At 43.6% G+C, this 27,789-nt stretch overlaps 1 protein-coding gene across 2 annotated transcripts in view; it reads left to right on the top strand.

Moving 5' to 3' along the window:
* Positions 1-27,789, top strand: part of UTRN (utrophin) — a 930,516-nt gene that overhangs the window by 410,911 nt on the left and 491,816 nt on the right. The gene's annotated exons all lie outside the window — the stretch shown is intronic.

Genomic DNA, 27,789 nt, shown 5'->3' with positions numbered 1-27,789 from the left:
GAGGTACAAGGCATACCTCTGATGGATGCCTCTAATAGACATCAATGTGTTAATATACAGTGGCATCTAATGGTCGAAGGCTCCTTTGTTAAAGAAAGTGTATATTGCACGGAAAAGGTCTTTCTATGGAAGATTATATAGTACTAGATGGCAGCCCGATTCTAAAGAATCGGGAGTCTAGAATCCATATATACTTTATTTATTCAAATGTAAGAATAATACAATTAATAAATAATAGTAAGAAAGAACAAAAAATGGCTGCACTCACCAGCTCTTGACAATTCTTGTTATTTAAGGTACAGTTACACAGGATCCATGAACATGCTTATGAGGGGAGGGATGAAAGACATCAGACGACAACTTTGCGTGTTGTGGCAAATGCCACAACAACGGTTCTTTGCTTAAGAACAATAATGTAAATAATAAATAATATGTATCAATAACTATGTATATTGGTATGTTCTATGACATTTTAAAATATTTCATTATTATGTGGAAAGGCTCTTAGTACCCATACTGGCGCATACTTGTGTGCCCATCAGGTATTTTCACAGTAATTTTACATCTGATGGGTTGGTATGAAACGTTTTTAATCATCTCTTGGGCTTAGCTAAGCCTTCATTTTAAATAATTCTAATAGGTACAACAGAAATAAAAGCCTTTTTGTGTACCCAAATTTTTTGTGTTTATTTTTACAGAAGTGTAAAATTTAAGAAATCAACGTTCATAGTACACCGATGGGCTAATATAAGCATGCCCATCAACCACATCACGGTAGCCTTTGAACTGATGGGTCCTAACTAACTGATTCCTATTTCTTAATACTCAGACCTCTTTCACATCTGCATGTTTCTGATATTTGCAGAAGTAATGTTAAAAACAATACAACTTCCACACTTGGCACCAAACAACTGACCTACAACACACTTTCAGCAAGTGCCATGCAATGTAGATGAAGCTTGGAGTTAACTTGCAGTAAATGCAGCAAACGCGGCTTCGGCAATTGCATTAAATGCAGCCACAACAAAAACACTGGTAAGTGGAGATTTTGTGGCGAAAACAGCAGAAATCACATGTGCCGCACCTTCCACAAGTGAAGTACAAATTCCGTATACATTGAATGCAACTTACAGCAAGAGTGGCGTGGGTCAGCCCTTAGGCAGGAAGTGCAGAAATAGCCTTTTTTCCACCATAAATTCTCCAAATAGCAGAAAAATGTTGATGTGAAAGCAAAATCTCTATTCTTTCCCTATCTATCTAAAAATGTACCTATCTATATATCTATTTCTATGTACAGAACACACCTGAAGATAGAGATGTGTGTGAACAGCCATCCCACCCGTCTCTTACCTGTTCACAAAAACCTCACCCTTTTTAAAAACAAAATGAAATCTCTCAGCAGCTATACTGCTGGAGCTTCAAATACAGGTTCCTATCACCAAATACAGGCATTTGAATGATACACATCTTACATCTTGTACTTAATGTGTGTTCTACTTACCTATAAAAATATGTATTGATATATCATATTTCTAAATTTATGTAGATATGATATAGAGTTATTAACCCTATATGCTAATGAGTACGTATGTTATATACGTATTTCCTACATAAGTACTTAAAATCTATATGTCTATGGCTACACTAATTTTTTTATTTTTTTTCCTTATCTCTACACATAGAATTTGCCTATTGCTGTCTATGTTATTAGAAAAACTGAATAATGAAAAAAAAGAAAATTAAGTTTAAACTAAAATATTTTTGTACACAATATTACGTGTGAAGACTTTAGTACTATCAGCCAATAATTGTCCTTGAAGTGGTGTATTAACCACTTTAACCCTCACATTGCAACATTGCTTCACCCTGGAAAAAGCAACATACAATTGACCATGGGCAAAAGCAGGTTCTGGTAGATAAATGCCAACTCGATGGAGGGTCTGGCCTTGAGATTTATTTATGGTCATTGCAAATGCGGGCTTGATGGGAAATTGTCTCCGTCTTAATTTAAAAGGTAATCCAGTCTCTGATGGACACAAATCAATTCGTGGAATGAATACCACATTTCCTGCTGCTGACCCACTAATTACTTTAGCCAGTATGATATTGGCATGTAAGGCAGTGACAATGAGCCGCGTACCATTGCAGAGACCTTTGTTCGTGTTCACATTACGTAATAACATGACAATGGTGCCAATTTTAAGTTTCAGCCGATGTGAAGGCATACCAGTTGGTGTTAGTGAATTCAAAAACTCAAGTGGGTATTGATCGAGGTCATCAGCTTCATCAGGATCGATGGAATCATCACTGATATATTCAGTATAGTCACCTATCAATAAATCCATGACTTGGGAATTGACTTTCTCAACGTCCTCATTTTTTGGACATAAAATTGCATGAGATGCAGCTGTATTTATACTTTCGGTGTCATTCACATCAATACAAAGATTATCTCCAAAAATTTCAATTATTAAAGAGCCAGTACATACCATGTCTGGAGGAATTTCAATTACATCATCTCCAAGGTTATGTTCATTAGATAGTTCACCATTTCCCAGTTGAAGCAACCAACTGCTGTAGTGAGGATCAATGGAGCGCATGTTGTTAATAAGTGGCAGGCGAGTAAAATGTTGCCAGTGTTGTCAATATTTTATACAGCTCTCTACAACATCAGTTCTTGTCACATGAGGGATGACAGGAAGACATTGTCTAAAGTCGCCTCCAAAAACAATCACTTTACTTCCAAACGGTGTTTTTTCTTTGTGAGCTACATTTGTTGTCATGACATCACGTAAAACTCTATCAATGACATGCAATGCATATTTGGATAGCATTGTGCACTCATCAATAATAAAAAGTTTAGTGCTGTGCAAATCTTTTGCTGCATCGGTATCATTCTTAATCCTGGAAACAGATGTTTCATTCACAGGAATTGGAATCCCATAAAGAGAATGAATGGTTCGTCCACCTTGTAGCAAGTTGGCGGCAATTCCAGTAGTGGCAGCAGGTGACACAATGTCTCCTTGTCCTTTTAGCTGATGTAGGAGTAGATGATATAGGTACGTTTTTCCGCTGCCACCAGGACCATCAAGGAAAAGACACTTTGCTGTAGAATTAGTGTCTTCTAAAGCTTGAGTGATAGCATCAAAAGCAAAAAGTTGGTCCTCATTTAGAGTAGCTTTCATTTCAGCAGCTGCTGATAACTCATAATCTTTATCATACTGTGGGAGGAGGTGTTGTTTCTTGACTGGACGTGGCAAATTAAAATCAATATAAGTTTTGCCATGAGCTTTAAGAACATGTTGGACATCTGTCATAGCATAGCCTTCACAATTGACACACTCCAGAGTGTCGGAGTGGTATGCATGGCAGTAGTCTTCTACAAAGTGTTCCTTAAATTCATCCCATAAGTCCCGAGGTTTAGCTGGAGGACCAAAAATACAAATGTAGGCAAACATGTCACGTAGCTCTGCTGGCATGTTGAGAATACTGGCATCAAGTAATGTATTTCTCCACAGACTATCATCAAATAGTAAGCCAAGAGCTAATGCCGCATCTTTGAAGGTTTCATGTGTGACTCCGTGTACAGTTTTTATGCTGTCAAAACTGGTTGCACCTTTGACATGTAACAATAACAATCTTAAATAGTAGCGTTCTTGGTCTTTCACACTGACAGTATACATTCGTCCAATCACAGAACCACCTGCTCGCTTTCTAACTTCCCAAGAACCTTCTTTCCAAACATAGTTTTCGGGAATTTCACGGTATGAATAAATATGAGCATGATGGTCGTTCTGATTAAGCTTGAAGTAGGCCATAAGTGTAGAATTTTGATGGAGCTTTTGTTTGATGTTTCCAATAGAGTCATCCTCATGAAAATAGAGTGGCTGAGAATGCGGTGGATGTACAGCAAGGCGAATGATGCTATGAGATTGTTTATGCATTGGATATGAGAATATTCGCCAAGCTGCCTCTGGTGCACTGACATATCTTGAATCCATGAATTGGTGTGTTTCATCATGTTGGATGTTAGTCTGGCAGATTTCAAGATTGGCTTTATCATGTCCTTTGTAGACGTATTTAAATAAATATTTCACAGCCTGAATGGAACCACAAACTTCGACATTTATATGGCACTTGTATTTTAATAGCAGGAACGGATTATATGGAACCACCCACGAATTATCAATCATGTTAGAATGGTGTTGAAAAGATGGGCCAAAGTGTCTGCGGTAAGTAGGATAGGCGTCCTTAGCTATGATGGTTCTTGGTTGCAAATCTTTAGGGAAACCTTTTGTACACTTCCCCAGATCCATACAGGGAGAATTTGGGTTGTGTTCTCCACACGGACCATGAATCATATGTTGGAGAACAATTTTATGGAGCTGAGGGTAGTGGGTAGGCTTGGGAATTTCAGCCCACACTGTATTGTCTATGTCCTCCTCAGTCCTTAATTTGGAGTTGCTGTCCAGAATAATCAAAATGTGAGCGTGTGGAAGGCCACGTTTTTGAAATTCAATTACATGAACCATAGCGCAAACTTTCCCAAATAATCCATTGTTAATGTCTTTTAAGAGTGCTTCCAGTTTTAATTTGAAAACACGTGCCACCAAATCAGGTCTATGTTCCATACGCTGCCAAGGTTCCAAATTCTCAGTAATCTCATTCCATTTCGGATTACAGGTCATGGTGATGAATAGATCAGGACGACCATATTTAGTCACAATAGCCATGGCATCCTGGTACCGCTGCTGCATATTCCTGGGACTGCCTTCAAACGAAGATGGTAAAATGACCGTTTTTCCAATGGGGATGCCCTTCTCAATGGATTTTTTCTGGAGATGTTCCTGGAGTACACAATAATCCTCTACTTTCAAATCCTTTTGGTGTTGACGGATATAGTTTAGGCGATTTGCCTCGATTTTCACATAAGCATCCACTAAGTACTGCTGAGTGAGTTTGCCACCATTCAGGAGTGGATTAAACTGATTACGGACAGACAACACATAGCAGTAATATTGCAGTTGTGTAACTCTGCGTGGACTTTGCCCTTGTTGCTTGAGGCCATCATGCCAGCCCTGGTCTCCGTAAGGGAAAAATAAAGGATAGAGTAAAGCATCTAAATTACTGTGTAGAATGCTGACCTGTTGTGTTCTTGGCGCCAAAGGATTTTTGGGGTCCGGTTGTAAATGTATTAAAATATCACGATTAAATGGTGGCTCTCCATTGTCATTTTCAAATACGACAGCAACTTCATTGACAGTTGGATTATTATATCGGCGAGGGTCTTGATTCCGATCTTGTTTAAGGGCCATGATGATATTTGGCATGAGAGTGCCATTAGCTTCAGCTTTAAGATGTTCTTCATGTTCCACATCTCGTAACATTTTGTAGGCAGCAACAAAGGGATTCACATTGTCTAACTGAAGAGCAATTATACTCATCAAAGTGGGATGACATTTTTGATTTTGTTCACAGTTTAAACGTTGTTCATTTGCGGTAGCGGTATCCAAAATATACAGTTGGGCATAAGCTGGAACTTGATCATCACTGGGATGTAGAGTTCCAGTACGATGATATATTTGTCCATGTATACGGAAACAGTAAGGGCCATGTCCAGGTGGAGGGGATATATTGGCACCCATGGAGGCGAAAGCAAATGAGCTGTTAATACTACGAATATTTTCCATGAGATTCTTACTGAACTCACTCTCCCCTGTCAGCAATCGTTTAAAGACCTCGGGATATTGGGGTATAGGTATATGCACTTTACTCTTGTGACAACACAGAGTAAAATTTTTATCTGCTGGTATCTCAGCATTAAAATGTAATGCTTGACAATGTTCACATAAATAGTTCATAGGACCACAGGAGTGTTCTACTATGGTACTGTCATCATTAGTAAAACCTGTAGGATGTTGAGGTACAGGTTGTGATAACGGAGCATTGGAATGTTTCTGTAAGCCAACATATATAAAGCGTGGACCTGGTAGAGGATCTTCACTGTCCACAGATTCAATCACTGAGGAGTTGGAAGGTGTATCGTGGTCAGAGTTTATTAATATGGAGGTGCAAGCGGGTTTTTGCGCCATTCACGGCGTGCACCAGCTGCATTTGGTAATGGTTTGTTTGTTGCCTTAGAAGAGTCAGGTGTGAAGCATGTCTTATAAGCAGACTTAACAGTGTGCAGGCGACGGCGTTTATCATTTGGAGTGTAAGTAGGACAGTGTTTGCGCTTACGTGCAGATTTACCAACGGTTAAAGGAGCTTCAAGCTGCACACATTCTATGAATGGAGACAAAGAAGCTGTATTGTGGGCAGAATCTATGACTGAGGACGTGGAAATATTATGTTTGCAACGTTGAGAGCGTGCAGCAGCAGCTTTATTACTTAATCGATTAGTTTTGTCCTCAAAAGACTCATTAGTAATGCGTTTATTGCAAGCAGCATTAACAGTGTCCAGGCGCTTATGTCTGTCCTCTGTAGTCTCGTTAGCACGCTGTTTGTGCTTACGTGCGGCATCGGCGGCTTTTCGCTCAGCGTCATTGGTATACTTATTATCAGACCTGATGTTACGTGCGCCATCAGCAGCTTTGGGCTCTGTGTCATTAGTATACTTAACAGTGTCCAGGCGCTTGCATCTCTCTTCTGTACTCTTGTTAGCACGCTGTTTGCGCTTACGTGCGGCATCGGCGGCTTTTCGCTCTGCATCATTACCATACTTTATATCAGACCTGATCTTACGTGCGCCATCAGCAGCTTTGGACTCTGTGTCATTAGTATACTTAACAGTATCCAGGCGCTTGCATCTATCCTCTGTACTCTTGTTAACACGCTGTTTGCGCTTACGTGCGGCATCGACGGCTTTTCGCTCTGCATCATTACCATACTTTATATCAGACCTGATCTTACGTGCGCCATCAGCAGCTTTGGGCTTTGTGTCATTAGTATACTTAACAGTATCCAGGCACTTGCATCTATCCTCTGTACTCTTGTTAACACGCTGTTTGCGCTTACGTCCGGCATCGGCGGCTTTTCGCTCTGCATCATTACCATACTTTATATCAGACCTGATCTTACGTGCGCCATCATAAGCTTTGGACTCTGTGTCATTAGTATACTTAACAGTGTCCATGCGCTTGCATCTATCCTCTGTACTCTTGTTAGCACGCTGTTTGCGCTTACGTGCGGCATCGGCGTCTTTTTGCTCTGCATTATTAGTATACTTTCTATCAGACCTAATCTTACGTGCGCCATCAGCAGCTTTGGGCTCTGTGTCATTAGTATCCTTACTATTAGAGCTCATGTTGGCTAAGCTAAACAGCTTTAAGCGTGGTGGTGGCAAACAACAGGTTAATAAGAGGCAGTGTCAGGTAGTAGGAAAATAGCCAGTTAATAATAGGCAATAGTTCTTTGCAGGAATGCAGATATTAATAAATAGGCAGTTTATATTGCAGAAAAATTGCTGGGCAATAATGGACAATGTCCTTATGTGGCAAATAATAGAGCAATATACCCAATGTGGCAAAGAAGAGGTTAATAAACGGCAGTCTCTCAGTATAACAGTCAGTGAATAATAGGCAGTATATGGAGAAAACACCAAACAAAAGTTCAAAATTGGTGTGAAAATGTCACTGAACCACTTCACAACTAAATATATATAGTTTTGGTAAATGGTATTATCATTTTTTTGACGAAATTTGGCAGGAGCTTGAAGAGCAATGTCACTGGGCCCGCCTCCACGCAGTAGAAACTTGCTCTGAGGTAAAAATTCAAAAATCACACCAAAATGGCGGGCGGAGTGTGTCACAGTACGGCACGTTTCTGATTGGTCGCTCGCAGCAGGCGGCAACCAATCAGACACTGGACACTGTTGACGTCACTTATCTCCGGACATTAGCTCCGGACATTATCTCCGCACATTAGCTCCGGACATTAGCTCCGGACAAAGCCACGGAAGTTGGCACAAATTGCAGGAAGTAGTATTCTAGGCAATTAATCTCCGGACATTAGCTCCGGACATTAGCTCCGGACATTAGCTCCGGACAAAGCCACGGAAGTTGGCACAAATTGAAGGAAGTAGTATTCTAGGCAATTATATATTAGACTAGATGGTGGCCCGATTCTAACGCATCGGGTATTCTAGAATATGCATGTCCACGTAGTATATTGCCCAGCCACGTACTATATTGCCCAGCCACGTAGTATATTGCCCAGTCACGTAGAATATTCCCCAGCCACCTACTATATTGTCCAGCCACGTACTATATTGCCCAGCCACGTACTATATTGCCCAGACACGTAGTATATTGCCCAGCCACGTAGAATATTGCCCAGCCACGTAGAATATTGCCCAGCCACATACTATATTGCCCAGCCACGTAGTATATTGCCCAGCCACGTAGTATATTGCCCAGCCACATACTATATTGCCCAGTCACGTAGTATATTGCCCAGCCACGTACTATATTGCCCAGTCACGTAGTATATTGCCCAGTCACGTAGTATATTGCCCAGCCACGTAGTATATTGCCCAGTCACGTAGTATATTGCACAGCGACGTAGTATACAGCACAGAGCCACGTAGTATATTGCACAGCGACGTAGTATACAGCACAGAGCCACATACTATATTGCCCAGCAATGTACTATATTGCCCAGTCACGTAGTATATTGCCCAGCGACTTAGTATATTGCACAGACGTAGTATACAGCACAGAGTCACGTAGTATATTGCCCAGTCACGTAGTATATTGCCCAGCCACGTAGTATATTGCCCAGTCACGTAGTATATTGCCCAGCCACGTAGTATATTGCCCAGCCATGTAGTATATTGCCCAGTCACATAGTATATTGCCCAGTCACGTAGTATATTGCACAGCGACGTAGTATACAGCACAGAGCCACGTAGTATATTGCCCAGCGACGTAGTATACAGCACAGAGCCACGTAGTATATTAACCAGCTACCTAGTATATTTCCCAGCCACGTATATAACAGGTTAAGAAATAAAAAAGAAACATATACTCACCATCCAAAGAGCCCCTTGTAGTCCTGTCGCCTGTGTGCGGTGCACGCGGCAGCTTCCGGTCCCAGGATTGGTATGAGCGCAGGACCTGTGATGATGTCGCGGTCACATGACCGTGACGTCATGGAAGGTCCTTCTCCCATAGCATCTTTGGAAGCGGAAGCTGCCGCTTGCACTGCCGAGGAGAGGACGCGACGGCGGAGGGTGAGAATAAGGATTTTTTTTTTTTAAATTTATTGTTATTATTTTTAACATTAGATCGTTTACGCAGCATCAATAGTAAAAAGTTGGTCACACAGGGTTAATAGCTGCGTAACCAGAGTGCATTACACCGCGGCCCGGTAACACTGGCATTAACCCTGTTTGAGGGCTGACTGGAGGGAGTATGGAGCGGGCACTGACTGACTGCGGGGAGGAAAGAGCGGCCATATTGCCGCTGGACTTCGGCCGTCGCTGATTGGTCGTGGCAATGATTGTGGGCGTTTTCTCACGACCAATCAGTGACTTAGATTCCATGACAGACAGAGGCCGTGACCAATGAATATCTGTGACAGAAAGACAGACAGACAGAAAGATGGAAGTGACCCTTAGACAATTATATAGTAGATAACACAGCCATATGCATTATTCCATAGAGCAAAATATGCTGATGTATACCAGCCCAACACAGGTCAACGAGCACTATTATGACCTCTAGAATTTGCCATGCTGGCCCATGAATAACTTAAAAATATATTCTGAGTTGTTTCCTGACACTTAGAGGGGTGTGGCATTGTCTCTTGTTAGTGCAGTTTCCTAAGAAACTGACCAGCACTTCTGTCCATTCAGGGTCTGCTGATGGAGGAGCACATGACAAGATGGACAGTCAGCCTCCTCCAATTATGAAACGCCTCACAGAGAAAAGCTGCTTTTCTGATGGAGGAGACTGATGGGCTGGTCACATGCTCCTCCACTGGCAGCCATTGTATGACAGAAGTGTTAGCCACTTTGTGAGGCGTCTGCACAGACAGGAGACAGTGGCCGACCTTTTAAGACTTCCATACATATTAGATAGATGTCAGCCAAATTATTGTTCAGCTTACAGCCATCTGTTCCAACATCCCTATGTGTAGGTTCGCTGATGTTAATCATGTGGTACAGGTAGAATTTAGATTTTTTGGGGTCTTCTGAGCTGAAATCTCTCAGCCTACCCTGTTTGCTCAGCATATGCAGAGATGGCTCTGGTGATTCACCTTTAAAGACTGCACATTAATCTACCGTACTTTATGGCTATTCAACTTTGTAGCTAAGTCATTAAAGACTTGTCTGCCAATAGGCTGCAGAAATTCTAAGCTATAAAACCAGCAGTACCGTGGAGCCAGTATAAATGATGCAGTGTACTTACAGGTACTCAACATTTTGTGTAGATCGTATACTGTAAGAGCCCGAGGAGCAGAATGCCTCCAAAATGGAGATCCTGGGGTGCCTGAACTCAATCATGCATTCCCTTTACTCATCTGAGCGTTTTCATCTTTATTTGCCTGGGCCTTCAGTCAATGTGAGGAGTTTTTATGATTTGTGTGAGATGTCAGGCCATATTGCACATTACCTATTTACCATCTTTAGTTTTATCACTTTATATCACAACTAGGGTCAGTTATGTGGTTCTCATTGCCTGCAAACCTTATACCCTCTCCAGGAGAGCAAACCTTGGCTTTTCAGCCACTGGGGTGGCAGTCCAGGTGGTTCCTGGGAGTAAGACGTTCTCCTCCTAAGCTTCAGTGAAGGAACAATACCAGTTTTTGGCCAGAATTGTGTCTTCTTTTCTTGTGTTTAGGGAAGGTTTTGTCAAGGTTCTTCTAGTTTACTGCCTGCGATGGTCCACCTTCCTGTGCAGTTTTGTATGCTGCAAAAATGGCGTTCAAAATTGAACATAGGTTTAAAAAACTGATACATATTTGAGTCATATATGTAGTAGTAGATAATAATAATAATCTTTATTTTTATATAGCGCTAACATATTCCGCAGCGCTTTACAGTTTTTGCACACATTATCATCGCTGTCCCCGATGGGGCTCACAATCTATAATCCCTATCAGTATGTCTTTGGAATGTGGGAGGAAACCGGAGTGCCCGGAGAAAACCCACGCAAACACAGAGAGAACATACAAACTCTTTGCAGATGTTGTCCTGGGTGGGATTAGAACCCAGGACCCCAGCGCTGCAAGGCTGCTGTGCTAACCACTGCGCCACCGTGCCGCCCTTTAGTAGTAGTAGATGCAGTAGGGAGATGGGAGAAAGTTCCACAAAGTCAACTGTCACTGCAGCCCTCCACCAGTCATGCCTTTTTGGCAGAGTGGCCCAATGGAAGCCTCTCCTCAGTGCAAGACATATGAAAGCCCTCATAGGGTTTGCTAAAAAACACATGAAGGACTTCCATACTATGAGAAATAAGATCCTCTGATCTAATGAGACAGAGATACACCTTTTTGGTGATAATTGTAAGCGGTATGTGTGGAGAAAACCAGGCACTGCTCATCACCTGCCCAATACAATCCCAACAGTGAAACATGGTGGTGGCAGCATCAGGCTATGGGGCTGAAAAACAGCTGCAGGGACAGGATGACTGGTTGTCATTGAAGGAAACATGAATGCTGCAAAGTACAGAGATATCCTGGATGAAAACCTCTTCCAGAGTGCCCTGGACCCCAGACTTGGCCGAAGGTTCACCTTCCAACAAGACACTAAGCACACAGCTGAAATAACAAAGGAGTGGCTTCAGAACAACTCTGTGACCATTCTTGACTGGCCCTGCAAGAGCCCTGACCTAAACCCAATTGAGCATCTCTGGAGAGACCTGAAAATGGCTGTCTACCAACGTTCACCATCCAACCTGATGGAACTGGAGAGGATCTGCAAGGAAGAATGGCAGATGATCCCCAAATCCAGGTGTGAAAAACCTGTTACGTCATTCCCAAGAAGACTCATGGCTGTACTAGCTCAAAAGGGTGCTTCTACTCAATACTGAGCAAAGGGTCTGAACACTTATGACCATGTGATATTTACATTTTTCTTTTTTAATAAATTTGCAAAAATTTCTACATTTCTGTTTTTTTTCGGTCAAGATGAGGTGGAAAGTGTACATTAATGAGAAAAAAATGAACTTTTATGAATTTACCAAATGGCTGCAATGAAACAAAGAGTGAAAAATTGAAAGGCGTCTGAATACTTTCTGTAACGTGTGTGTGCATGTGTGTGTGTGTGTATATATATATATTGTAAGGATTTCACTCACTCAGCTGCGACGGCTGACACTCAGGAGACGTGTTCCTTTAAAGTTCACTGGGTTTATTGCTTCATAAACCATGTGGCAAATAACAGAAAGCAAAATGGGCCTTTGGTTCAGGCAAAGAAAAGCAAGTGTCCAGTTCATCCGGCTCAGTCCTGAAGCCGTAACACACTCAGGAGGGTTTCACCTCCACACATATCTGCTGTGTAAAGGATTAGCCAGTCTTATAAAGAGCTAACCCCACCCAGTAACCCATCACATGATTAGCCATGTGGTCTGACATTACCACAGGTCCTGAAACACATATACAAGATTATGTGAAAGACAGGAATACTCCGGGCTACATTACAGCAACCAGGCACTTATGTGGCACATACCTCCCATCGACTACAAACCCTTTAGCCATGCTACATACCTCCCCCCTCTGCCTAAAGCCGTGGGGCTTGGCACTTTCCCCCACTAAACAAGGGATTCTCGATAGGGCATCCGCATTACCATGCAGCTTTCCGGCCCTATGTTCCACATGGAAACTGAAGTCCTGCAGGGCTAAGAACCAACGGGTGACTCTAGCATTTCTTCCTTTCGTTTCTCTCATCCACCTAAGCGGGGCATGGTCAGATACCAGTCTAAATTTACGTCCCAGCAGATAGTACCGCAATGTGTCCACTGCCCATTTTATGGCCAAGCACTCCTTCTCAACGACTGAGTAGTTCTTTTCAGATGAGGACAGCTTCCTACTCAGATAGAGAACAGGATGCTCCTCCCCATGTAGTTCTTGGGAAAGGACTGCTCCCACCCCAACATCTGAGGCATCTGTCTGAAGAATAAACTCTTTCTTGAAGTTTGGGGCCATCAGAACGGGTTGCTTACACAAAGCGTTTTTCATTTCTTGGAAGGCTGACTCTGTTTCTTCGGACCACTTAACCATTACTGATTTTGTCCCTTTTAGCAGGTCAGTCAGAGGCGCAGCCATCGTGGCGAAGTTTGGGATGAACCTCCTGTAATATCCCACGATTCCCAGGAAGGCTTTAACTTGTTTCTTGGAAACTGGTTTTGGCCATGTTTGGATTGCCTCCACTTTATTGATTTGGGGTTTTATTTCTCCATGACCCACTATGTATCCAAGGTACTTAGCTTCTTCTTTACCCAAGGCGCACTTCTTCGGGTTTATAGTAAATCCGGCCTCTCTTATAGCATCCAACACCGCTTGGACTTTCTCCAGATGACTCTCCCAGTCCGGGCTAAAGATGACGATATCATCTAGGTACGCAGCAGCGTAGGCCTTATGGGGTGCAAGGACTCTATCCATAGCCCTCTGGAAGGTCGCCGGAGCTCCCTGTAGGCCAAACGGCATCCGGGCATATTGGAAGCATCCATCAGGTGTCGAAAAGGCCGTCTTCTCCTTGGCTTCCTGTGCCATGGGGATCTGCCAATACCCCTTTGTCAAATCCAAGGTGGATATATATCTGGCGTGCCCAAGCCTTTCGATGAGCTCATCAATACGGGGCATGGGATAAGCGTCGAACTTGGAGACTTCATTCAACTTCCGATAGTCGTTGCAAAACCTCCACTCTCCATCAGGTTTTGGGACCAGGACAATTGGGCTCGACCAACCGCTCTTGGATTCCTCAATGACCCCAAGCCTCAACATACGCTCCACTTCCTTGGAGATAACTTCTCGACGAGCCTCAGGAATACGATAAGGTTTCACATTCACCCGCACATGTGGCTCTGTTAGGACCTCGTGCTCTATGACCTTCGTGTATCCTGGCAATTCTGAAAACAGGTCCCTGTTTTTCTGGAGTAACTCCCGGCACTGCTGTTTCTGGGTCTTTGATAGCGTCTCTGCTATAGTAACCGCTCCAACCTCACCTTCTGGGTTGCTTAACAATGATGGAGTTGCTGTCGGCTCTCTATCTTGCCATGGCTTGATGAGGTTGACATGGTAAACTTGGAATGGTTTCCGTCTTCCTGGTTGGTGAATTTTATAATTTACCTCACCAAGTTTCTCGACAACCTCATATGGCCCTTGCCATTTGGCCAAGAACTTGCTTTCCACCGTTGGAACTAACACAAGAACTCGGTCTCCCGGATTGAACTGCCTCACTCTTGCAGACCGGTTGTAGACCCTGGCTTGAGCTTCTTGTGCTTGGAGAAGGTGTTCTTTCACGATAGGTATCACCTTTGCAATCCTCTGCTGCATCAGGGCCACATGCTCAATGACGCTTCTGTGGGGTGTGACTTCGGCCTCCCAGGTTTCCTTGGCTATATCCAGGAGTCCTCGTGGATGTCGGCCATATAGAAGCTCAAACGGTGAGAACCCTGTGGAGGCCTGGGGAACTTCACGAATGGAAAACATCAGATAGGGTAAGAGACAATCCCAGTCTCTACCGTCTTTCTCTATAGCTTTTCTCAGCATGCTCTTTAGTGTCTTGTTAAACCTCTCAACAAGGCCATCTGACTGGGGATGGTACACCGAGGTCCTCAACTGGGAGATCTTCAGGGCTTTGCATAACTCCCTCATCACCTTGCTCATGAAAGGTGTACCCTGGTCAGTCAGGATCTCCTTTGGCAGACCTGTCCGGGAAAAGACATGGACCAACTCGCGGGCTATGCTTTTTGAGGAAGAATTTCTCAAGGGAATTGCCTCAGGATAGCGTGTGGCATAGTCCAGGATGACTAATATATACTGATGGCCCCGAGCTGATTTAACTAAGGGACCGACCAAGTCCATGGCAATTCTCTCGAACGGTACCTCAATAATGGGCAGTGGCACAAGGGGGTTCCGGAAATGAGGAGTAGGAGCAGTTAGCTGACATGTAGGGCAGGACCTGCAATAGTTCACTATTTCCCGGTGACACCCAGGCCAATAGAACCTCTGCACAACCCGTTCCTGCGTTTTTTCCACCCCCAGGTGTCCACCCAAGATGTGTGAATGGGCCATGTCCAACACTTTCCGTCTATACGGACCCGGCACTATCAACTGCTCTACCAACTCCTCCCGTATTTTCGTGACACGGTACAACAACTCCCCCCTCAACAGAAAATGGGGAAATCTTGTGTCTGCCCCCGGCTCCTGTACCACCCCGTCAATAACTGTGACATTATTAAAGGCTTCCCTCAGAGTGGGGTCCCTATGTTGGGCAGTCCCAAAATTTTCACCGGTAACTTCTAACTCCAGAATGTCAGATGTAGGGGATACTTCCTCCTCATCCCCAACCAGAACACAAAAAGGAAAACTGTCTGCCTCTGGGTGTGGCGATACCCTTCCAGGGTTCACTGGTTCCCTGCCAGGGAGCTCAGAACCATTTCCCCACAAATCCCAAAACAAACAGAAATCCCGGCCAATAATTATAGGGTGCAACAAGTCCTGAACCACGCCGACTATGTGGGACTCAGTGCCACATGCCGTTTCAATGTCCACCCTGGCCATAGGGTAGTCCTTTGCATCACCATGTATGCACCGCACTCCGACCTTCTTTCCTGGGAGCAGGTGGAGAGGAAAAGTGGCCCTCACCAGGGTCACTAGGCTCCCCGAGTCTAACAGTGCCGTTACTGCTCGACCGTTCACCTTTACGGGACACGCTTGAGGTCCCTCGTTGGATGGAGAGTTCACGCTACAGGCTGGATACGCATAGTATGAACAATGGCGTCCCATGCTGCAGTCCATCTGCTCAGTGGTTTGGGAACAACGGGCAGCTATATGTCCTGGCTTGTGGCACCTCCAACAAATAATATCACCCGTGGGGACCTTGGGCACCACCTCCCCCGCCCTTTGTGACCTTGGACGCACCACCCCTTTTTGGGACTCAGCTGCCTTCTGGGACCCCCAGTACGGCATGGGCTGCCTCCCGAAGGAGCCTTCCAACCCTTGGTATCTCTCAACCAGTCCGATCAGCTCGTCGGCATTCTGGGGATCACCCTGGGCAACCCAAGACTGTATAGGCCTCGGGAGGGAATGGACAAACCGATCCATCATCACCCGTTCTACCATCTGTGCAGGCGCAGAGGTCTCTGGCTGCAGCCATTTCTGGACCAGGTGCAACAGATCAAACATTTTGGAACGAGGTGGTTTGTCCCGGTGATAGCCCCAGGAGTGAACTCGCTGTGCCCTGACAGTCAGTGTCACCCCCAAACGTGCGAGAATCTCGGCTTTCAATTTGTGATACTCTTTGGCATCCTGCAAGGTCAAATCATAGTACGCCTTCTGGGGTTCTCCCGTCAGGTATGGCGCAAGTACCTCTACCCACTGCTCTGGCGGAAGTTTTTCCCTCTCAGCGACCCTCTCAAACACCGTCAGGAAGGCCTCAACATCATCCCCGGGAATCATTTTCTGCAATGCGCGTCTTACCGTCTTCCGGACGTGGGTGTCATCAGCCAAACCTGGGGTTGGGGCGCTCGCCTTGCCCTGGATGGCGGTTGCCAGAAGCTGCATCTGCTGCTGATGCTCCTGCTGGCTCTGCTGCCGTTGCTCCTGCTGACTCTGCCGTTGCTCCTGCTGGCTCTGTTGTATCTGCTGCATCAACAGCCTGTTGGTCTCTTGCTGCCTTTTCTCCTGCTGTGACTGCATCTGGACCAAGTGTTTCAGCAGGTCCTCCATTTTCTCCGGCAATGCTTGCTGGCTTGCAACAGCCTTGACCCAGGACATTCAAAAATAAACTCACGTCTCCGCTGGGAACGCTGCCCGCATTCTCCACCAATTGTAAGGATTTCACTCACTCAGCTGCGACGGCTGACACTCAGGAGACGTGTTCCTTTAAAGTTCACTGGGTTTATTGCTTCATAAACCATGTGGCAAATAACAGAAAGCAAAATGGGCCTTTGGTTCAGGCAAAGAAAAGCAAGTGTCCAGTTCATCCGGCTCAGTCCTGAAGCCGTAACACACTCAGGAGGGTTTCACCTCCACACATATCTGCTGTGTAAAGGATTAGCCAGTCTTATAAAGAGCTAACCCCACCCAGTAACCCATCACATGATTAGCCATGTGGTCTGACATTACCACAGGTCCTGAAACACATATACAAGATTATGTGAAAGACAGGAATACTCCGGGCTACATTACAGCAACCAGGCACTTATGTGGCACATACCTCCCATCGACTACAAACCCTTTAGCCATGCTACAATATATATATATATATATATATATATATATATATATATGTATATATATATATATATACATATATACAGTGGGGCAAAAAAGTATTTAGTCAGTCAGCAATAGTGCAAGTTCCACCACTTAAAAAGATGAGAGGCGTCTGTAATTTACATCATAGGTAGACCTCAACTATGGGAGACAAACTGAGAAAAAAAAATCCAGAAAATCACATTGTCTGTTTTTTTTAACATTTTATTTGCATATTATGGTGGAAAATAAGTATTTGGTCAGAAACAAAATTTCATCTCAATACTTTGTAATATATCCTTTGTTGGCAATGACAGAGGTCAAACGTTTTCTGTAAGTCTTCACAAGGTTGCCACACACTGTTGTTGGTATGTTGGCCCATTCCTCCATGCAGATCTCCTCTAGAGCAGTGATGTTTTTGGCTTTTCGCTTGGCAACACGGACTTTCAACTCCCTCCAAAGGTTTTCTATAAGGGTTGAGATCTGGAGACTGGCTAGGCCACTCCAGGACCTTGAAATGCTTCTTACGAAGCCACTCCTTCGTTGCCCTGGCGGTGTGCTTTGGATCATTGTCATGTTGAAAGACCCAGCCACATTTCATCTTCAATGCCCTTGCTGATGGAAGGAGGTTTGCACTCAAAATCTCACGATACATGGCCCCATTCATTCTTTCATATACCCGGATCAGTCGTCCTGGCCCCTTTGCAGAGAAACAGCCCCAAAGCATGATGTTTCCACCACCATGCTTTACAGTAGGTATGGTGTTTGATGGATGCAACTCAGTATTCTTTTTCCTCCAAACACGACAAGTTGTGTTTCTACCAAACAGTTCCAGTTTGGTTTCATCAGACCATAGGACATTCTCCCAAAACTCCTCTGGATCATCCAAATGCTCTCTAGCAAACTTCAGATGGGCCCGGACATGTACTGGCTTAAGCAGTGGGACACATCTGGCACTGCAGGATCTGAGTTCATGGTGGCGTAGTGTGTTACTTATGGTAGGCCATGTTACATTGGTCCCAGCTCTCTGCAGTTCATTCACTAGGTCCCCCCGCGTGGTTCTGGGATTTTTGCTCACCGTTCTTGTGATCATTCTGACCCCACGGGGTGGGATTTTGCGTGGAGCCCCAGATCGAGGGAGATTATCAGTGGTCTTGTATGTCTTCCATTTTCTAATTATTGCTCCCACTGTTGATTTCTTCACTCCAAGCTGGTTGGCTATTGCAGATTCAGTCTTCCCAGCCTGGTGCAGGGCTACAATTTTGTTTCTGGTGTCCTTTGACAGCTCTTTGGTCTTCACCATAGTGGAGTTTGGAGTCAGACTGTTTGAGGGTGTGCACAGGTGTCTTTTTATACTGATAACAAGTTTAAACAGGTGCCATTACTACAGGTAATGAGTGGAGGAAAGAGGAGACTCTTAAAGAAGAAGTTACAGGTCTGTGGGAGCCAGAAATCTTCATTGTTTGTTTCTGACCAAATACTTATTTTCCACCATAATATGCAAAAAAAATGATAAAAAAACAGACAATGTGATTTTCTGGATTTTTTTTTCTCAGTTTGTCTCCCATAGTTGAGGTCTACCTATGATGTAAATTACAGACGCCTCTCATCTTTTTAAGTGGTGGAACTTGCACTATTGCTGACTGACTAAATACTTTTTTGCCCCACTGTATATTATATACAGCTCTGGCAAAAATTAAGAGACCACTAGTGATGAGCGAATAGCATTGTTGCTTGGTTGATCTCCCAGTATTTGTTAGTGTAATCTACAAATGGCAGAACTGGAATTTGCCAAGGAAGAATGGATAAATATCCCTCAAACAAAAATTGAAAAACTCTTGTCTGGCTACAAAAAGTGTTTATAAGCTGTGATACTTTCAAAAGGGGGGTGCTACTAGGTACTAACCATGCAGGGTGCCCAAACTTTTGCATCAACCCATTGTCCTTTTTGTAATTTTTAAAATGTAAAAGATGAATATATACATATTTTTGTTTTGTATAAAATTCAAAGGACATGTCATATTTAACATTAGGCCTTATAGAGATCATTTCATTTTCAAGTTTCTTAACTATTCACAATAACAGTCAATTTGACCAGGGGTGCCCAAACTTTAACATTCCATTGTATATGTAATGTATGTGGTCAGAAAACGTTATTAACCCCTACAGCAGTAGAATCTATTTCTTTAAACCTGTATTTAATTTTGGGACAGTCCATTAGAAGGGCCCCAAGTACATATTTAAATACATTTATTTTTCACTGAGCAAGAATGTATCATGGAAAGATAAAATGTATTTATGTTTGTATATGAGTTTTCGTGTATATCATTGAGGAATAGAGCCATAACTTTTCCAGTCTCAGTCTCTGTGCTGTCACACATTGACAGATCGATAGCTCTAGTGTGAATATCATTTAGCCATTGTGGGATTGAAGCGGTGAGATTTTATACTTAATGACTGAGGACCAACTCCACTTATACTAAAAGACATGTCCGAGAGCCTAGTCAATAATGTTGACAAAATGGAGAGCTATAGGAAAATGTTATTATTTGGTGGGCTACTAGTTGTATCCCAAAAGAACAAGGCCCAAAATAAGAACAGGTCAGTTATCTTTCCTCAGGCTAAATTTGTAAAGGTTAACATAAGTGTGGTATCTCCTTAACAAAACTTTGGTGTAGGAGTAGATGCCAGTGATGACTCATGGAACATCCAATCCAACCATCATCATCATCCTATAGAAGGGTTATGACTAGCGTTGTATTTTAAGTCTGAGGTGTCTCTTTGGTGCAGGCAAGTTCACAAGCCGGGGTTTTTCATAGTCATCCATTTGTAATCTTTAAGGATAGCATTCGACTTGAAATAATCAGTAAAACAAGATTGCTCAGCTTCTGAGTATTGAGAAAGTATGGCCTCTAGTCCTTGTAGATATTTTTTTTACTTTAAATATCTTTATTGGGTTTAATTACAATTAAAAAAAAGTTGCTGTTTGTTAACATTAAGTTATTGTTAAACATTAGAATATAAGAACAGGGTGAGCCATTTATGTGGATACACCTAAATAAAATGGGAATGGTTGGTGATATCAACTTCCTGTTTGTGGCACATTAGTATATGGGATGGGGGGTGGTGGCCATGGTGGCCATTTTGAAATCAGCCATTTTGGATCCAACTTCATTTTTTTCCAGTGGGAATAGGATCATGTGACACATCAAACTTATTGAGAATTTCACAAGAAAAACATTGGTGTGCTTAGTTTTAATGTAACTTTATTCTTTCATGTAAAGAAAGGAGGGCAGAACGAGAAAGTATGGGAAGGAAAAGGAGGTGGGGGGACAGCACAACAAAAAATGATTTATTAAAACCAGCGCTTCAGAGGAGACCACATCCACCACAACATTCTATTTTAGGTATTATTTTCTGACAACCAGATTGCCAGGTCATTCCCCTCACTGAATAATATTCTACATGTCCATTAATGATAAAAAGCTTCAAGGCGATTGTTATCATGTGCAATCATGTTTTCCGTTTTCTTAATGTTGTTAACCTTTTCCACCCATTCGCCAAAAGTGGAAGTATTTGTTTATTTCCAGTTACGTGGAATACTTGAATTAACAGCTGTTAGAAAGTGGCTACGGATATCTTTTTTTCTGCCTTTGAGATTGAATCCAGAGTAATGGAAAGTAGGCCTATTTGGGGAAAGGTGTGACTCTCATACCAGTGAGGCTATTGTACAGTGAGAAAATGTAATTTCATAACCAAGAAACCAATGGGCATTCCCACCATATCTGTAACATAGACCTGGCTGCACCGCAAGAAACGCCAGCACTAGTCCGACACAGAGGGGGAGATCCTATGTGGCATAGTGGGGCAACAATACCATCTAGATAGAATCTTGTCGTTTTTCGCTTGAGCACAGCAAATAATAGGTAATTTGTGGGCTTGTAGATTCTTTGAGCTCAGTGGGCCTGTGCAATAGATCAGGGTCACTGAATTGTACAAAAAGGAGCTTCCTCTGTTAGAAAAAAATCTTCACATTGAATAGCTGTTTATTTAATTAGATGAGACTAATAGACTAGGCCCATTTAATATCTTATAATTTGCTTGTTATTTTTTTATGACCCTGTCAGCATAATATAACTTCTTATACCAAGTACAAGTACTCCATGTTTGCCCTTCTCCATCTTGATTGACAGCTCTGACATTAAATGGGCCGGAGAATGACAGTGCTAGATGGAAACCAAGTAGGTGAGAAGGGGCACTGGGCTGGGTTTGAACACTCATTTTGTGCTGAAAGAATTCCTTTGAAGAGAATCAGTCAGTAGCATTTACCCCCCCCCCCCCCCAAAAACAAAACAAAACAAAAAACAAAAAAAAACAAGGATTTATATGTGCATGTAGCTCTTTCAAAGACAAGTCCAGCAATACCTTTACATGGGCGATCAGTTTCTCCTTTACTGAGAAATCAACGTATGAATTAATATGTAAATGAGGCTGTAAATCTAAGGGCTCTGTCACTCCAGCTCTACTCCACGCCCAGCACCGCCTTTTCCTACTTGACTGATGGCTCCATTTCTTGAAGTCACACAGCTTAGAGGCTGTCAGACAAGAAGAAGGAGGCAGCGCTGGGCGGGAAATAGAGCTGGAGTGACATTGGCTTCAGACCTTCAGCCTCAGTTGCAAACTGTGATTGGCCGTGTAAACCTCTGTGATGCTTCTTTTGACCATCTTTTAATAAGAAGTCACGTGTATTAACTAATGTACTGTTCTAACTTTGCTGACCAGTGTGAAATGAAACTAAGAGCAAATATTTGTTTTCATACTATTGTGAGTGGAGAGGTTGTCATACTGACCGTCTTATGGTTGATAAAATCTAATCATTTTACTGGTTTGAAATTCTGCCTTGTTCTGATAAATGTATTTACTTTCTTGGAAATGATTTGCCTTTGCTGGATTCGGGTATGTTTATAACCAGCGTTCCCATTTTATGGGACATGTATGGAATAAGAATAAAAACTAATTGGCTGGTAAAATAATAATTCACTAGAGTTTTCTTTTGAAAATGATGAACTGTGAGCATGCGGAATGGATAATGTAGATGTATTTCCTATTTAAATAGAAATGAATATGAGGCTGCACTAATATGAAAAGACATTTCATCCCAACTGCTTCATCTCTCTGATTACTGTATTCAATCAGGCATTGCTGTACAGCACTTACTGGTATCATTGGCTCACAGATGCTCATTCTTAAAGGGAACCTCTCATGTCCTTTGTACCATGTAAACTGTCCCCAGTGTGTTGTTAGTGATGTAATGTGCATCACTAACATGTTTTTTTTCATTAAAAACGGTGGTCTAATCGTGTGCAAAAGCACTTTATATAGTTATATTGTTCCTGCTCATTTAGTCATAGGGGCGTTCTTCATTTCATTCAGTCACAGTTGTCGCAGCCCACACAATTTGAATGATGTTCCCGGGGTTGCGCCGACGACACTCAAATCCAATTTGAAAATCCCAAAAGTGTATCATAGAGCCACGCTTGCGGAGTGTCGATCGGGGAGCCGGGCATGCGCCGTGACAAGCAGCTCCGGACGCACAGTCAGAGAAGTTGGGTACTACACACAGCTTCAGTGGGCACGCGTGGGGAGCTGATCGTCACGGTGCATGCGTGGCTCCACGATCGACACTGCGCAAGTGCGGCTCCATGATACAATGCACAAGCACAGGATTTTCAAATCGGATTTGGTGACTAGGTTGCAATGGTGAAGTCATGCCTCTAGTACGCATGACCACTGCAATCAATCTTTGGGTTTACCAGCTAATGCCACCTATTTCAACAGAACTTCTGAGCCAAGTGATCAGTGGCAGCGGTCACATACACTGTTATTGTAACGTCAGCCCGTCACCAAAAGCCAGAGTAGCGGTGGAGGGAGGGAGGGGGGGGGGGGGGGGTGCATATTGATGTTTGTTATTTATGTATGCAACGTTATAATAATTTACCTATAATACCAGACAAAGCACATAGGCAAGAGTTGTGCTAATTTTGAAAAACAAACAACTAAGTATACTGTTTTTCTAATTTTATGTAACCCCTATAAAAAGGAGCAGGGGCCCAGCCTCTGGTGTTGTAAAGGTTGCACTGTGCACTGAGCCATGACACGTTACCGACTCTTCAGCTGTATACAGATCTGAAATACATTACAGTACATACAATCTATGTGAGTGTGAGGATGTGTCAGTCGCCTTGCCACTTGTATATTCTTGCCAAATGCTGTTCATTGTTTTAGTTATACATGTTCATTATAATATTCCAGTCTTTCAGCCCAAATGTATTTTTTTAAATGTCGTTAAATTTTGCAAACTTCACTCCAGTCTCTCCCAATTATATGCCAGAATTTTGCTGCAATTTTGGCTCCATTTTGCACAAAATGTGACTTTTGGTGCCAAGAGTCACAAAAATAGTTAATGACAAGAAAAAAAGGCCATTTTTTACATTGTGCCTACTTCATGAATCACATTTGAGATTTTCAAGAATTTGGTGCCAAAAATGGCTGCTAATGCTCGGAGTGGCTAAAGAGCTTAGTGCACCGTTCTGCCCACTCTTTCTGCATGCCGTGCCTCCCCCACTGGTGACTGGCAGCACTGTCTTGCCTGAGCTTTCTCTGCACACATTGATCACACTAGGAGAGTTAATGAGGGAGGTTTGCAAAACCAGTGTTGGAATGACAATAGCTGTCCTAATCTTACACATAATATTCCAGTACTGAATTGTTCTACTTAATTATTTGTAGTAAATTAAATGGATTCTGATTATGAAAAGAAATATAATTTAAACTACATCACTGAAGAAATATCCAGCACCTTGATCAGGAATAATGAGATGTCAGGCACTCGTAGACTGTGTGCACAATTATTAGGCAGTGAGTATTCTGTCCAGCCAAAGGCCTTAAAGATGAAAGATTAATGACATGGCCCCTTCCTCACCTGACATAAACTCTAAAGAGAACTTGTGGGCCCTTTAAAACAGGAGATTTACGTTGAAGGAAAGCAGTACACCTCTTAGAACATTGTCTGGGAGGGTGTGGTTTGTGTTGCCTAAAAAGTTAATTGTCAACAGATTGAGAAACTTAAAGGGAAGGTGCCATAAAAAAAAATTTTTTTTCAGAAATTGTAAAAATGTAAAGAATTAATGATTACATTTTCTTAAAAAATATTATCATTTGTTTATAATTTAGTAAAATATGAAAAATAATTTGAAAAGTTTTGGAATTTCCACTTTTCAACACTAGGGGGAGCAGCTGCTGAAATTTCAGAAAAACCTAGTGTAGAAATAGCTCACATTACAGCACTGCAGTAATTATGGGCGGAGTCTGCTGACCTGTGTGATGTCTCCTCCCCTTCTAGGTGTTTGCTAAGGGATTAGAGAGGATGAGATTCAGGGACCCAGTGAGCAGCCATTTTGTTGGTGACTGCAGAGTATGGCTGCCGTCACACTATCAGTATTTGGTCAGTATTTTACCTCAGTATTTGTAAGCCAAAACCAGGAGTGGAACAAATAGAGGAAAAGTATAATAGAAACATATGCACCACTTCTGCATTTATCACCCACTCCTGGATTTGGCTTACAAATACTGAGGTAAAATACTGACCAAATACTGAGCGTGGACGGCAAACCTTAGGCTACTTTCACACTAGCGATTTTGGCTGTACGGTGCAATGCGTCATTCAGGAGAAAAAACGCATCCTGCAAAGTTGTCTGCAGGATGCGTTTTTCCCCATAGACTAACATTACCGACGCATGTAACGTTTGTGCGTCGAGTCCACCGTTTTCGACCGCGCATGCACGGCCGAAACTCCGCCCACTCATGCCCAGACCTTACAATGGGGCAACGGAAGCGTCGCAAGACTGCTTCCGCTGCCCACGTCGGGCATTTCTTTCACAGCATGCGTCAGTACGACGCACTGTGAAAGGCCCGTACCGACGCTAGTGTGAAAGCAGCCTTATACTGACAAGTAGACAGTCACCATGGTAGGCAGCAAGGATTCTGGGAGATATGTGGTGGAGGGAGCAGGGTGACAGCAGCACAGAGTATTTCAGGAGAGCAGTGTGCTGGTCTATAGGGGCCCCCTGTTTGGTGCGCGGAGCAGCCAGGGATTGTACATAGAGCGCTGTCTAATACACACCTGGATGGACCGTCTGCTCCACAGAAATCCAGGAAACATTTCTGAGGATTGATGGCCTGTTCTGATCCAGACTTTGCATGCCGACCCCATTCCCCTCCTCAGATCCTGTCCTGGCGATGTGTGAAAGCGAGGCGACAGGCACAGTCGGGGTGACGCTGGGAAGGAAATGTAGCCATATAGTAACAATAAAAATGAGACCCCTCTCTTCAGCTGCCTCACCAGCCTTCCCCTGACTACACCTAACTGGAGGTCATGCTGTCCCCTCTATTACCCCAGACCCGCGTGCAGGTGCTCAGCCAGAACCACCCTAGAATGGGTCCACTTTCTGAATATAATACTGACATACAGATCACACATAATACCGCCATGTAGATCACACATAAAACCACCATATAATTCTCACATAATACTGCCACATAGATAGATCACACATAATCCCACAATACAGTTCTCATATAATCCCGTCATATAGTTCTTATATTATTGCACCATACTGATCAAACATAATACAACCATACATATTACATATAATACTGTCATATAGATCAGAGGTCCCCAACTCCAGTCCTCAAGGCCCACCAACATGTCATGTTTTCAGGATTTCCTTAGTCTTGCCCAGGTAATAATTGTATCACCTGTGCAATGCAAAGGAAATCCTGAAAACATGACCTGTTGGTGGGCCTTGAGGACTGGAGTTGGGGACCTCTGATATAGATCACACATAATGCCATCATACAGGTCACACATAATAATTAGCGGCATCAAGTGTGGTCTATATGGCAGCATTATGTAAAAAATATACATTATATGGTGGCATCATGTTTGATCTATATGGCAGCAGTATGCAAAAAATATATATATGGCAACATTATGTTCCGTCCATATTACAGTATTATGTAATAGATATATCTGGCGGCATTATGTATGACCTATATGGCAGTATTATGTAATAAATATATATGGCGGTATATTTATTATGTAAAGGCAGGAAAGTTGTGAGCCATGCCCTTCTGTGACCCCCACAATTATTATTATTTTTTTTTTTTGGGGGGGGGGGGGGGGGCAATTAGACCTTATGCTATGTCGCCCTATGATTTGTATGTACGCCCCTGGTGACGATCCTCACAGCTTGTCCTGAAAGACAGCAGGCTTGGGGTGTCGGTGAGATTGAGGTGGCTTTCAGGGAGCAGGAGATGGGTGTCAGGGGGCATGGGGTGGGTCAGTGAGCTTAGGGTGGGTGTCAGGGCTCAGTCTCAGTCTTTCCTCTTCTGCTCCCTGGATCACTAGTCTCAGACCACCTGCCCTCTGCTCTGCACTGTATAGTAGGACGATCAGGCAGGAGACCTGAGGAGCTGCAGGACTACAACACTTAGGAGCTCAGTCCTGGCATGCTGGGACTTGTAGTGACACAGCAGCTAGAGCTTGCTGAGTGTCATCACCCCCTGGGTCTGCTTCCTTGTGCCAACCATAGCCCAAATGTTAGAACACTATTACTGTGCCAACCATAGCCCACCTATTTACACTGTGCAGACCTCCCACCTGATCCATAGGTGAAGCCCCCAGGCTGCTGCCTGCCTGCACACTGATCCCCCTGCACCATGCACAGCTGCAGGCAGGGAAGGGTTAACCATTACAGGCCAGCCTGGGTGCCGCCCCTTGTAACCAGGAGGGATCCCCTGCTGCAGAGAATCATGGGGCTTCAGACTCCAGGCTGCAATCTACAGGGACAGTCACTGTGTGGGGTGATGAAGTGTTGCCACAGATCAGTGCTGCACACATAACGCTCCATGTACAGGGAGACACACTGCTGCTGCTGGGGGATTTCCTGCCCCTGGACTGAGGGAGGAAGCTTTCAGCAACACAGGGCAGGTCGGCAGTGATCACAGCCTGTACTGTAATAAGTACAGGCTGTGATCACTGCTAATGCTGCAGATACTTACCCCAAACCCTCGCTCCCAGCAGCTTCTCCTCAACATCTTCTGTCCTCGCAGCCCACAGCAAACAAAATGGCCGCGATCTCATCTCACAGCTGTGACGTAGCAGCCCAGTGGGCGTGTCCAGGTCACAGCTGAGAGGCAGGAGAAGCGGCCTCAATGTAAGAGATGCGGTCGGGGTCCGACTGTTGGCTCCTATGTCCATGTGTGCCGTAAGTGAGGAGTGCAAGTGTCGTTCCCAGACACACA

The sequence above is a fragment of the Ranitomeya imitator genome, chromosome 5, assembly GCF_032444005.1.
Source record: "Ranitomeya imitator isolate aRanImi1 chromosome 5, aRanImi1.pri, whole genome shotgun sequence".
Classification (NCBI taxonomy): Eukaryota; Metazoa; Chordata; class Amphibia; order Anura; family Dendrobatidae; genus Ranitomeya; species Ranitomeya imitator.
The sequence above is the reverse complement of the archived record's forward strand: the minus strand, read 5'-3'. Positions and strand labels throughout refer to the sequence as shown.